Here is a 14,119-nt window from a genome sequence, read left to right on the forward strand (position 1 = left end):
GTAGGGAGATTTGATGAAGCTCTTTCTTTTGTTGTGAATCTCCTTTTCCCGTACAAAGTTTATGGAGTTTTTCTCTGATTTCTGAATTTTCTCCCCCTCTTCATTCTTGATGGAAGACACCTTTATTTATAGGTGAAAATAGGGAATTTGAATTTTAAATTCCCTAATTTTAATTGCTTAATTTAAGGGATTTAGTTCCTTAATTTTAGCATTTTTTTTTTCCGGGAGGTTTTACCAACAAGATAATAATAATAATAACAATTTTCTTATTATTATCCTTTTTATAGTTGGAGATGAGAGAGACTTATCCATAAGATGAGAGACTTATCCTTTTTTTTTTTAGAAAACCAAATTAATGGTAATTTATCTACAAATGCCCCCACTTCAAGACGCATCACGTACATGCATTGTCATGTGGATGGGATGAGTCTTGAAGTAATAATAATAATAATTTATTTTTATTTTTATTTATTTTTATTTTTTTTAATTTTTGTGATAGTGACTGAATTCGAGTGGTTTCCCCGAGTTGCCTACATACCCTTCAAAGAGAGAGGATCAAGTCAAACGTAGTTCCATTTTTTTTTCGCTCTTAACTTTTGCCAAGACTAAAATAAAGATTTAATCTTGCGAGCATATGTCTTAACTTTTGCCTAAGTCGCATTTTCAGGTTTTCAACTTAGCAGACCTTTTTTTTTTTTTTTAACGCTCTAACTTTTGCCAAGACTAAAAAAAAGATTTAATCTTGCGAGCATATGTCCTAACTTTTTCCAAGACTAAAAGAAAGATTTTTTTTTTATTTTTTATTTTTATTTTTTTTTGCTCTTAACTTTTGCCAAGACTAAAAGAAAGATTTAATCTTGCTAGCATATGTCCTAACTTTTGCCTAAGTCACATTTTCAAGTTTTTGACTTAGCAAACTTTTTTTTTTTTTTTTTGTGCGTCGTATGCAGTTTTGCTCATGCGGGCTAGTAGCATCACTTGTCTTGAGTTTGATCGAAGGATGATAAATTCATGTCCTTGGAATAAAGTTTAATTGAGGGTCAAAGATGACTTATTCTCAACCAAACTTATGAAGACTTTTCTTAAGCATTTTGGAGAACAAAAGAAGTCCTTTGTCTTGATTTTCTTCAGTCTTAAAAGTGGATGAATGACACTTTTGTATTGTGTTTGATATTCTTTCACGAGCTTGTTGAAGAATGTGTCAAGCTTGGACTTGATTTTAATCCAAGGGTGGTAACCACGTGTTCTTGGAGCAAAATTTAATTGAGGGTCAATGATGACTTGATCTCAAGTAAACTTATAAACAATTTCCTCAAGTGTTTTGAAAAACCCAACCTTGTCTTCTTTAGCTTTGAAGGTGAATGAATGACATTTTTGTTTGTGTTTGATATTCTTCCACAAGCTTGTTGAAGAATATTTGGAGTTTGATTTTTACTTTTGAAGCTTCATTTTTAGATTTAGCTTCTGGGTTGCATCACCCTTTTGAGAACGCTTCATGCTGAAAGAAAAGAACACTTGTATGCAAAGAAGTTAGAGATTTTAGTTTGGAATCTCCAAATTTGACTTCTTTAATACAAAGAGTTTGTTCCTTGGTTTAAGAAGTTTGCCAAGAATGATTTATTTATTTATTTATTTTATTACAGTTTAAGCTCTTGTAGGATAGGAGCAATATGCAGTTTAGGCTCAGGCTTTAAGGAGCATCACTAGAATGCCGAGGTTTGAAAACAATTGTGGTAAACTTTGATGTCATGCTCTTTTCATCGCCGCTTGTAGGTGATGTTTGCACATGTTGCACAATTGTGGCCTTTGTCCTTAATTCGTTTTGCCCCATTTATTTTTGTGGCATGGAGTGATGGATTCTTAAGTACCTCATCATCTTCCTTGGTTTTTCTTAGCTCTACATCGAAAGCGTTTTCTTCATCTTTACCTGACTCATCTTCTTTCAAAATTTCATGAGAAGAGATCATATGAGTTGATGTCACCATCCCTCTATTGAAGAACTCCAGAGGGAAGTATTCTTCTAAGGTGATAGGGGTGATGAACTTTAGTACCAAGAGGTCATCAACTTGTACAATCGCTTGTTTTCTTTTAGGTTTCTTTTCTTCTTTTTTCTTCGTATATCGATGAATATTTTGCTTACGTTGTTCTTTCCTAGGAAGATTTGGGTAAGGATGAGATTCTTGCTTTTTGTGAGGTCTTCTTCGCATCACCAATGTCCAACCTTCTTCGTTATATGACATAGATTCATTATCAAAATAGAAGTGACGAATGGTGTCTTGACATGACACTTGCGTTTGCTTTGGTTTCGGTGACTCGCATTGGATAGTATCGGCGTATGCCTCCAGTGTCTTAGGTAGAACATGTAACAAAACAGGATCGAGGGACCCAAATGTGACTGTAGCTTGATTTGACTCTACTACTTCATCTAGATCCAGATGAATTCTTCCTTGTTTTGTAAGTTTCATTATAAGATCTTTTAAGATGAAACATTTCTCCACCGGGTGACTGACGATTCGATGGTAATGACAATAGTTCAGATCATTAAGACGACCCCTTTCTTTTGGACGCTTGCACTCAAGTAGCTCAATAACTTTTTTCTGGAGCAGGTCTTCTAACATGCTAGGCACATAAGAGTCAGGAAAAGGATACCTCTTCTCCTCTAATTCCTTCAAGGTGAACCGACACCTCTCATTTTCTTGGGTTGGTCTAGCCTCTTTTCCTTCTTTCTTTTTATCTTACGCAAGAGTCACATTTACCGTCATTGACTCCTGGATGGGTTTTATTGAAATATTATCACTTGTTTTCCCATTGTGTCTTTCTCTTTGCTGGTTAATGATAATGTCATTTTTAGCATCATGGTTGGCTATGTTGAGCTCCATGTCATGTGCTCAGGTAACTAATTCTTTAAAGGTATGGGGTCGTATCCCTTGGAGAATGTATAGGACACCCCAATGCATTCCTTGTATGCACATCTCCACGGCTGATACCTCCGATAATCTATCTTTGCAGTCGAGGCTTAAGGAACGCCAACGGTTGATATAGTTTACAATCGATTCATCTTTTCATTGATTAGTGCCATCATACTTATAGTTTGTCGGGTGCTATAGAAACAGTTGAGGAATTCACATTCCATTTGGTTCCAACTATCAATACACTCTGGTGCAAGGTCTATGTACCAATAGAGAGCATTCCCTCGAAGAAAATGGACGAATTGTTTAACTAATAAGTCACCATCTGTACCTGCATTTTTATAAGTTTCAACGAAATGGGCAACATGTTGTTTTGGATTGCCTTTTCCGTCAAATGATTGAAATTTTGGAGGTTGATAACCCATAGGCATACATAGGTTATCAATCCTCTTAGTGTAAGGTTTAGAGTACATGAGTGTACTCTGTGAGGGTCCACCGTACTGTGCCTTAATAGTGTTAGTTATCATGTCCTGAAGTTGTTGGATAGATAATGATGCCACTGAGGCAGATTCTATCGTTTGTCTTTCACCTTGCATTGTCCTATACATATGTGTTGCATCATCGAGAAAAGATGCAACATTCGAAGGGTGGTTGAGTCCGTGACTTGACTCACTCGTATTTTGTTCTTGTGCCTCAACCTTGTTTATGAGGGAGGCTATCTGCATATCCTTCTCCTTGACCATCTTGGTGAGTTTGGCGATGACACGGGCCATCTCTTCCAATTGCTCCTCTACAGACGTAGTGCCCGTTACCATTACCGACATGGTCATTGAGAAGGGAGAAGTAAAAAAGTTGAAATGATTGGAGTAGTTTTCCTCCTTTGACATTCTAGTTGGCGACCCGGAGTGTGAGCCGATGCTAGAGTTGGCATCGGTCATAGAGCAAGGAGATTTATCCTTAAAGTCCTGTAGTGTTGAAGGGAGTTTTCCCCTGCTACGAGGACTATGACTCTTTGCCCCCAAAGAAACCAAAGTGATGAGTGGTTGGTGCTCATCACATGTTCTTACCTGTTTTAGCAAACAAGCAGACTCGTTTGTTTTGTTGAGATTGAAGATGTTGATTTTGCTTTGCTACAAGTCATGGGGCCCGTAGCGGTGTTATGTGTCGATTGTGCAATGAAAATCTTGTCATTACCCTTGTTGACATGCACAACTTGATTTCTTTTGGGTGCCATCGACGTAGTAGAGATCAATCTTCTAACAAAAGAGATGAGAGGCAGAAATGTCCCATCGAGTGTGCCAGAAATTTGTACACACAAATTTCGTAAAATTTTATCCTGCGAAATTAGCAAAATAAAATAGGAAAAATAGTGTGAACAAATGATTTATTAAATTTAATAATATCGTGGGTACAATCTCAAAAAAAATAATAATAATATTCTTCCCAACAAAGAATATTTTCCTCCTGATTCTTTTGCCTTGATCGCACTTTGGAAGACGACGATGACGTTTTATTGATTTCAAAGGTCATTCGAGAATAAGCCACTTGTGGCCCTCGATTGACCTTTGAAATCAATAAAACGTCATCGTCGTCTTCCAAAGTGCGATCAAGGCAAAAGAATTAGAGGGAAAATATTCTTTGTTGGGAAAAATATTCTTATTATTTTTTTTGAGATTGTACTCGCGATATTCTTAAATTTAATAAATCATTTGTTCACACTATTTTTCCTATTCTATTTTGCTAATTTCGCAGGATAAAATTTTATGAAATTTATGCGTACACTTTCAAACTCTAAATCTTCTCAAAATCCAACCAGCATCCCTAAACTCTGTCACAGAACTGTCGACTTTTAGGAGCTTTGGTTTGTTGGTTTTCATGGCGCATGGGAATTATATCTGAGGTGGTATTGAACTAGGTAAAATCCCTAATTTCAGTTCTCTGTATGGTTCTCGAGAAAATTAGAGGGAACATGAGAGCAAAAGGGTTGTGAATTTTTTTAAATACCACATCTTTTTGTTAGAGTTTAACTATTTACCATATTTTAATATTTGCTTTCATTTCATTTGTTGTTTATTGAAGAACATAATATCCCCACATACTAGTGGGCATAAAATCCAAATCCATGAAAATAGAATCCTTGAACTTGAGGAAGGATTCCTAGTTGAGTAAATCAATTTTTCTCATTTACCAATCTATATTATTTTGATATAAATTTTTTATTTTAATTTTATTTCTTTGTACTCTAACTTTAATTAATTATTTTTTTTTATTTACATTGTATTTGGAATGAAGAGATTCTGACCAAAAGGAAAATAATTATTTTGAAATTCTTATATTCGGTGTTTGGTATTTCTTTCATCATGATATTTAAATTGATATACTCGTATTTGGAGAAAAGTTATGTTGAATCGGTGTGGAGAGGAGTGGGGGTTTTAACGTTGGCAAGAAAACATCAATATCCCATTTCGCTTTGTAAGGTAGAGGCAGACACAAGTGGAGTGTTGATGATGTTAAAATATTTGCAAGTTTGCTTGGAAAAGTAAGAAAAACAGTAAGATATGTTATTCAACTATGTGGGACAATGATCTAAGTCCTTTTTATTATTATTATTATTATTATTATTATTATTATTATTATTATTATTATTATTGTTCCTAAAAGTTGTCGAGAAAGTTGTAACATGGAAAGCCTGGTCTCACCATATTCATCTTCAATTGGGACTTTTTTTTTGCCCATTCCATTGCTCCTCAACTTTCAATTTATTCTAACACAATTTTAATTTACTTCTTAGTATTTTTCCTATTTTGAAATCAAATGTTTCAATCTATTTTAGCATTGGAAAAATGTTGATTTTTAATTTTTTTTTTTAATGACAAGTTAGTTCTAGGTTATATCATTTTTAATTAAGAATATTTTGTACATTATTAATAATATATGTTGTTTGAGTTGCTCATGAAAAGGTGCCTCCCTATTTGGGGCACTTATAGGATTACATCTTGCTTGTTACCTTGATGAAAATTTTGTGCTCCTTATAGCCTTAGAAGTAGGGTGTGGCAATGTAATTTGCATTATGATTGTTTCAGGTTTGATGGGACAAAGAAAGTCTATGTTAGGTTGATACCAAATTATGATGCTTTGGACGTGGCAAACAAGATTGACATAATTTAAGACTGTAACCAACCTTTCTAGATTCAAATTGTATGTGTTTGTTTGGAGTATTTTATATTTGAATTACAATGTTGGTTTTGAACCTTGATTGGAGAGACAAGGCTACAAATATAATTGCATATAGATTTTTCATAAACATGTTTTTATTGAGTTGTATTTTAGCTAGATGTTTGAGTTGAACCATTGCCTTTTTTTTTTTTTTTCATCTACACTTCTTTGATGAGGTGCTAGCTCACATTTCTTAGTGAATAGTAATGCAATTTATGTTTGAGGTGTTTAATATGATCTAAGAAGAAATATCTAACTATGGATTTTATAAAGGGAAAGAAAGAATTTCAAGTAATTTGGTAGAAAAATTTGTAACTTTTCAATTCCTTTATAAATGGTAGATTTTAGAAGATACAGATTTTATAGGGAAAAAAATAAGACTAAATCTAGAGTTAAAAGTGAAAGCTTCTTAGATATGGGTTTCTACCTATTAATTCCAAAAAACCCACTATTCCAACTCAAAATAATGGAGATAACCTTTTATCAACACTTTAAATTTGAAGGAAATGAATTTGAGTTTTCAAATCCGATTGCTCCTCAAAAACTAGCGATAGTGATCCGTTAACCAATGTCATTTACTTAAAATAAAAAATAAAAAAACAAAAAATGAGTTGACCAAGGGATGTTGCATTGGTTTTGTTAAAGGTGAAATTTGAAGTTTGTTTTAGAGGATTTAACCCATGGTGCTAGTTATGTTAAGTACATACTTTGGTCAAATATATACATTCTGTGTAAAAATATGCATTTGGATAAAATAGTATGTATATCCACGACAAATTTAATTTCTACTAAATTAATCACTTATCTATATTGGTCATTGCATGCATGTAATGAATATACATCAAAATAGGTATATCCTTAAGTCAATATGATTTGTATCATATCTTGGTAATGACATTATGATTTAGTGTGCTAACGTAGTTTGAATTAACCATATCATTTTGTTAGGAATTTTAGGCTAATCCAAACTATGGTAATCACCCTATAGGGGGGGTAAATAGGGTGATGGTCTCTTTTTCCCAAATTTAAACTATGTAAAAATAAGAGACAATTATATGCAAATATATAATAAACAAAATAAACACAATTGCATATAATTTAAAAGAGTAAGGGAAGAGAGAGTGCAAACACAAGATTTATAGTGGTTCGGCGCAACCCGGCCTACATCCACTCTCCTCTAGCTTCAATCCCAAGCTTGAGGTTCCACTAATTCAAGGCTTCCAAACCAAGCCTTCAAGCAATACAATTGGATTATGGTTCCAATCCACCCTCTTGGACTTTTGGCTCCAAGCACCCTTTACACTTCTCAAGAGATACCACACTCTTGGAAAACTTCCTCTCAAGGATATACAAATAAAGATCTCACAAAATCCTAGTACAAAAGCTTTAAGCTCAAATGATACAAGAAACTAGGATTGAATGGTGCACTAAAGATATGCAAGTTTTGGAACAATGGTGCACTCAAAAACACTCTTCTAAGGCTCAAATATATTCAAGAATGATTTAGGAAGGTTAAGCTCTTGAAACAATGAAGATTGGAGCCTTTTTATAGAAGAAAAAAGCCAAACTAGCCGTTTGGGGTTCGTCCGGTCGAGCTGGGGGTCGACCGGTTGACTAGCCGTTAGCATTTAATGCTTGGCAGATGACCGTTGGGCCTCGACCGGGCCTCGACCGGACCTCAACCGGACCTCGACCGGACGAGGTTCAACCTTGACCGGTTGAACAACCGTTCTGGAAGAAAGAGAAAATTTTTGCATTTTCGAACGGTCGACCGGTTACTGTTCATACCGGTTGAGCTGAGGGTCAACCGGTTACTATTCATAACCTCAACCGGTTGAGCTGTGGGTCAACCGGTTACTGTTCATCCGGTTCAATCGGTTGAGCCATTTTTGGCTCAACACCCAACTTTTTCAATTTAAAACCTTTAAAACAAGTTTGGAAAATATTTGACACAAGGTTTTAATTGAAAACATGAAATCATCCAATTTTAAAAGGATTTAAAATGAATTAATTCTTGGATGATTTTGGTGCATAAGTAAATAATGTAATGCATGAAAAAACCTAGTGCACCAACAACCTTACAAGGAGATCTTATGAAGCTTAGGTCTTGAAAAGCACTTCTCTTTGAGGTGGTCTTCTTCTTCATGATTTCTCTTTGGCTTGATATGTCTTTGTAATTGCCACTTTGGAAATCATCTTGCCTAATCACACTTAAAATATAATCATTAGTTCTAAACCTTGTTTTGTTATCATCAAAATCAAGATTAACCAAACCTTGGTTTCACAATCTCCCCCTTTTTGATGATGACAAAACCAAGGTTGCTAAAAAGCTCCCCCTCAATATATGCTCCTTTGAATTGAGAAAATTTTCAAGTTTAGAAACTTCAAGGAGTATATTAAGGATGCTCAAAAAGATATAATCAAACATAAATAGCATAAAGAGCATTTAGCAATTTGGCAAGACATTAAAAATGATGCATACAAATATAACCAATAAAGCACATAGCATCAATATGAATAGGATTGCTAAAACAATATTGAAATATCTTCTCAAGTTAGCAACCTACCATTACTTCTCCCCCTTTTTGTCATCAACAAAAAGTTTCAATAAAGTATATAAGGGGAATCACATGATATCAAGAGTTAAAAATAAACATTAAGCATCATATCATTTCTCATGAATATGGATCTCCCCCTTTTTCATTTGAGAACATTTTCCAAATAAAATATGCTCAACCTTAGAGCATTTCCAATTTAAAGCATGATTTGGAAAAAATATGTGAGAGAACATATGCATTTAAAAAGATATATAATATGCATTGAATAACACTATTTAAAGCATACAAGCATATGATCATTTAATTTTATATAGGTATATAAAAAATCTTCTTTTTAAAACCAAAACCTTGGTTTAACAAATATGCCAATTTTATCAAAGTGATACCAAAAGTTATATTATCAAAAGATATACCAAGTGTTAGCAAAGGGATACCAATTGCAAATTAAGCTTTAGAAGGGATACCATTACCAATATTGTCAATGCATTCTTTCCAAGGTAAGCATATCCTCCTTTTTGCATGGATCCCTACAAAACAAATTAAGTAACCTTTGGTACCCATATCTTTTGGGTCCTAGAGGGTTAGTCTTTCTTCCCTTTAGAATCCAAAATAATTTAGAGTTTTGAAAAGTATGAGGGGATTTTCATAAGGGACAAAAATCACTAATGTGACCTCTTTTTCCATAAAGATTGCAAATAGTTGAAGGTGAAAAACTAGAGGCTTCCTTTAAAAAAAAATTGATTTTTGAAATGCTTGTATTTTAGCCCTTTTTTTTTTTTTTTTTTTTTTTAAATGTACTTTTGATTTGCTAAAAAAACATATCAAAAGTCTTTTGGCCATTTAAGAATTTTTAACTCCTCATTTTCCTTTTCAAAAGAAATTTTTGCCTTCTCAAAATTTTCAAAATTTTCATTATCCTCATTGAGCTCATTTAGAAGACAAGAAATCTTTTTCTTAAGAGGGATATTTTTGGAACCAAGTTTTTCAAGATTAAAATATAATTTTTGAAGCTCATCTTGAAAATCAAAATGGTTAGAGTTGGAGTTTACCTCATCACTTTCACTTTCACTCTCTTCCTCTTCATCATCATTTGTTATAGCCATAAAGGCTATACTTTTCTCATTTTCTTCAACTCTTTGATGATTGTACAACTCTATCTCATAAGTCATGAGTGACCCAATGAGTTCTTCAAGTGAGAGCTTGGTGAGATCCTTCGCTTCTTGAATAGCCATCACTTTTGTTTCCCATTTCTTTGGTAGAGACCTTAAGATCTTCATGACTTTCTCTACTTCGGTGTAGGTCTTTCCCAAGGCTTCAAGTTCATTCACAATCACAAGAAACCTAGAAAACATCTCAACAATAGATTCAAAATCCTTTATAAAAAATAATTCATAATCATGCATAAGGATATTGATTTTAGACTCTTTAACTTGGTCATTTCCCTCATAAGTGACTTCTAATAGTTTCCAAATTTCTTTAGCCGACTTACAATGCCAAATACGATTAAATTCATTTCTATCAATAGCACAATGTAAGATAAAAACGGCTTTGGCATTTAATTGAATTTTCTTTCTATCAAGTTGATCCCATTCATGCTTAAGTTTTGGAACCATCACTCCATTTTCTAATTTTGAAGGAATGTGGGGACCATCTTCAATGACATCCCATAAATCAAGACTAGTAGATTGGATAAACCAAGTCATTTTATTTTTCCAATAGGGATAGTCGGTTCCCGTGAAAAGTGGAGGTAGGGTAGTTGAAAAACTTTCAATTTTGGATGAGCTTGATGGAATAACCATTACTTCTTAGACGGTTAAGTCTTAACAAGAAGCCTTGCTCTGATACCAATTGTTAAAACAAAGGCTATGAATTAATTAAGGAAAATACCCAAAAGGGAGGGTGAATTGGGTTTTTCAAAATCTTTTTCCACACAATAATATATGCACAAAACAAATAAAGGAAAGAGATAAGGTTAGAGAATTCAAACTCGGGTTTATAGTGGTTCGGCCCTTCCTTGCCTACGTCCACTCTCCTCAACCTCCTAACCGAGTGAGGGTTCCACTAACTTGATGCTTCAATCAAGCTTTCAATCGTCTTACACTTGGATTCCGGCTCCAATAGGCTCTTACACAATCACTTCAAGATTTGAACCACTTGAAGGCTTTCACACTTAGTTTATACAAGGATGAAACTCTCAACCTAGCTTAAGGATGGCTCAAGTTACAAGAGAAAGCTAGGATGAATTGTAAGAGTGCACTAAGAATATGCAATTGATGGTTTGATGCACTTAGAAAGAAATGGAGAGCTTTTTGATCAAGAACAGGTAGGTAGGCTTTGAATGCAATAGTTCTCTTAGTCATAAATGAAGAGGAGCTCTCATTTATAGGTTTCTAAGCTCGGGAGACAAAAACAGCAGAAAAGTAGCCTCGACCGAACGAGCAAAGGGTCGACCGGATCACTAGCCGTTGGTGCAATTAATGCATGGCAGGTTACCGTTGCCTCGACTGGACCTCGACCGGACCTCGACTGGACGAGGGTGAGGCTCGACCGGGAAGAACAAGCTACTGGGAGAGAGAGAAGATTTTTCTGCTCCCTCAACCGGACCTCGACCGGACAAGGGTAACCGGTCGACCGGTTCCCCAACCGGTTGAGCCGGTTGGCCATAGCCTCGACCGGTTGAGCCTTTTGGCCCCGAAAACCTATCCTTTTTTATTTCTTTCTTTTCCAATACTTAGGCAAGGTCTTTAGGTGAGTTAATATGCCAATTTTGAATTAGTTTGCCTAAGGTATATTTGATGAAACTCGGGTTTTAAAGAAAATCAAGTTTTAGAGAATAAACCGAGTTTTCTAAGATGCATGAAAAGGTATGAACATCCTAAGTGCACTCATGCTATCATCTTACATTCATTTCCTATGATTACAAGTCTTCCAAATGATCTCGATCCCGTATTCGTTTGGTCCTTGATGAATTTTTGAGATTAAGCCTGAGATTCTTAACAGTTTAAAACAATTAGCCACTTAACCATGGTTTGTTATCATCAAAACCTGATTAGGAGAACCCTTGGGCTAACACATTTGACATGGACTAATACGTAGTCAGATTGGATTCATTTGAATTGTCAATAGAATATCATGGTGTTGTTTTTTTAAGATGTATTGCATTGTGGGTATGTTAGAGTTTACATCTTTGGTACTTGTTTCCATGTTTGTTCAATCTTCCAACTTAGAATATATGGATTTTATACGAAAAACAAAAAAAAAAAAAGACTAAATTTTGAGTTAAAAGTGAAAACTTCTTAGATATGGGTTTCTACCCAACTTAATTCCAAAAAACTCACTATTCCAATTCAAAATAACAGAGATCACCTTTTATCAACACTTTAATTTTGAAGGAAATGAATTTGAGTTTTCAAATTTGGTTGCTCCTAAAAAACTAGTGATAGTGATCCATTAATCAATGTCATTTACTTTAGAAAAAAATGATGTATTATTGGTTTTGCTAGAAGTGAAATTTGAAGTTTGTCTTAGAGGGCTTAACCCATGGTGCTAGTTATGTTAAGTACATATTTTGGTCAAATGTATACATTACGTGTAAAAATATGCATTTGGATAAAATAGTATGTATATCCACGATAAATTTAATTCCTACTAAGTTAACCATTTATCCATATTGGTCATTTCATGCATGTAATGAATATACATCAAAATGGGTATATCCTTAAGTCAAATATCATATCTTGGTAATGGCATTATGATTTAGTTTGCTAGCGTAGTTTGAATTGACCATATCATTTGACATGGATTGGTATGTAGTTAGATTGGATTCATAAATTATCAATAGAATATCAAGGTGTTGTTTTTTTTTTTTTTAAGATTTATTGCATTGAGGGTATGTTAGAGTTTACATCTTTGGTACTTGTTTCCTTATTTGTTCAATCTTGTAATCTATTTATAACCTATCATTGGTATTATCAATGCAATTCAATTAATTCCATTGTTGTTTCTTATTTCCTAGTTTGATATTAAAGGCTGCAAAGCTTCAGATAAAATCCTTTTGTTGAGTTTGTTAAATTTTTTTTCCAAGTTAATCTCACTAGTAAATTCAAGGTCCTTTCCATTTAACTTTTAAGGGATACAATGATAATGGTTGTTAATGGTAACCTTCTAATTATAACAAATGCTTATATTTCTTATATGGATTAACAAGAAATTATCATCATTGCACTAATAATATATATTGGGTGTGCAACGTTTTTACCCTAACTATACGAGTCAATTTTCCTAATTGTATAAGAGGTGTACAATGGTATTCTTTGTAAAACAATTTAATGGTCTTTCCCCTTTGTCTAATTCTCTTACACATTTTCTCAACTTAAGTCTTCCATATGGACTAATAGGATATTACCATCATTGCGCTAATAATATACACCAGGTGTGCAAGGCTTCTACCCTAATTATATAAGTCCATTTGACTGATTGTACAAGAAGTATACAATGGTATCTTTTGTGAAGTAATTTCATGAGTTTTCCCCTTTGAACAAATCTCTTACTCATTTCCCTTAACTTAAACCCTTCATGTATACTAATAAGGAATTATCATCATTGCACTAACAATATACACCAAGTGTACAAGGTTTCTATCCCAACTATACAAGTCCATTTTTCTAATTGTACAAGAAGTGTGCAATGTTATCCTTTGTGAAGCAATTTAAGGGATTTTCCACTTTCAACAACTCGTTACTTTGTTTTTCTTATATTACGTCTTCCATTAAGACTAATAGGGTATTAACATGATCATATCAAGATTTTTCACCATGTGTATAAGGATTTTACTTATCTATATATGTTCATTTATCTCACTATACAAGGGGTGTACAATGGTATCATTTGTGAAACAATGTAATATAGTGCAAGTTATGTCATAGTTTTGAAGCGTTAATAATCACTTTTGTTTTGTCAAGTTCCTGTTTATTTGTTTAAAAGTGTTATTGACTAGTTTGACATGTAATAGGTCAATGGAAGGGAAAAAAGAAATTTTTTGCTACATTCTTAAAGTGGTGAAATTGGAAAAGATAACAATTGATAACCAACGTATATAGATGGCCTCAATAAAGTGTGAAGATCCATGATGGAATGTCATATAAGAAATTTGTTATTAATGCATATGATAGGTGGAAAATAAGTAGAGAAATGATCAAATTTTACCACACCCTTAAATATAATTATAAAATGTTTCAAGAATTGAAAGACGATTTAAATATGGATGAGTTAGTCATACATGATGATGAAATTGACCATGTATACATTATGCACCTATCAATAAATGGGGTCAATCAAACATTTCTCACACAAAGAAAAAACAATTTGGTATTGCTATTTTGTTTTTGGGAAAACCATTTACCATATTACCACTTCATTATCTACGCTTAACATCTC

This window comes from Vitis riparia, chromosome 1 (genome assembly GCF_004353265.1).
Source record: "Vitis riparia cultivar Riparia Gloire de Montpellier isolate 1030 chromosome 1, EGFV_Vit.rip_1.0, whole genome shotgun sequence".
Taxonomy (NCBI): Eukaryota; Viridiplantae; Streptophyta; class Magnoliopsida; order Vitales; family Vitaceae; genus Vitis; species Vitis riparia.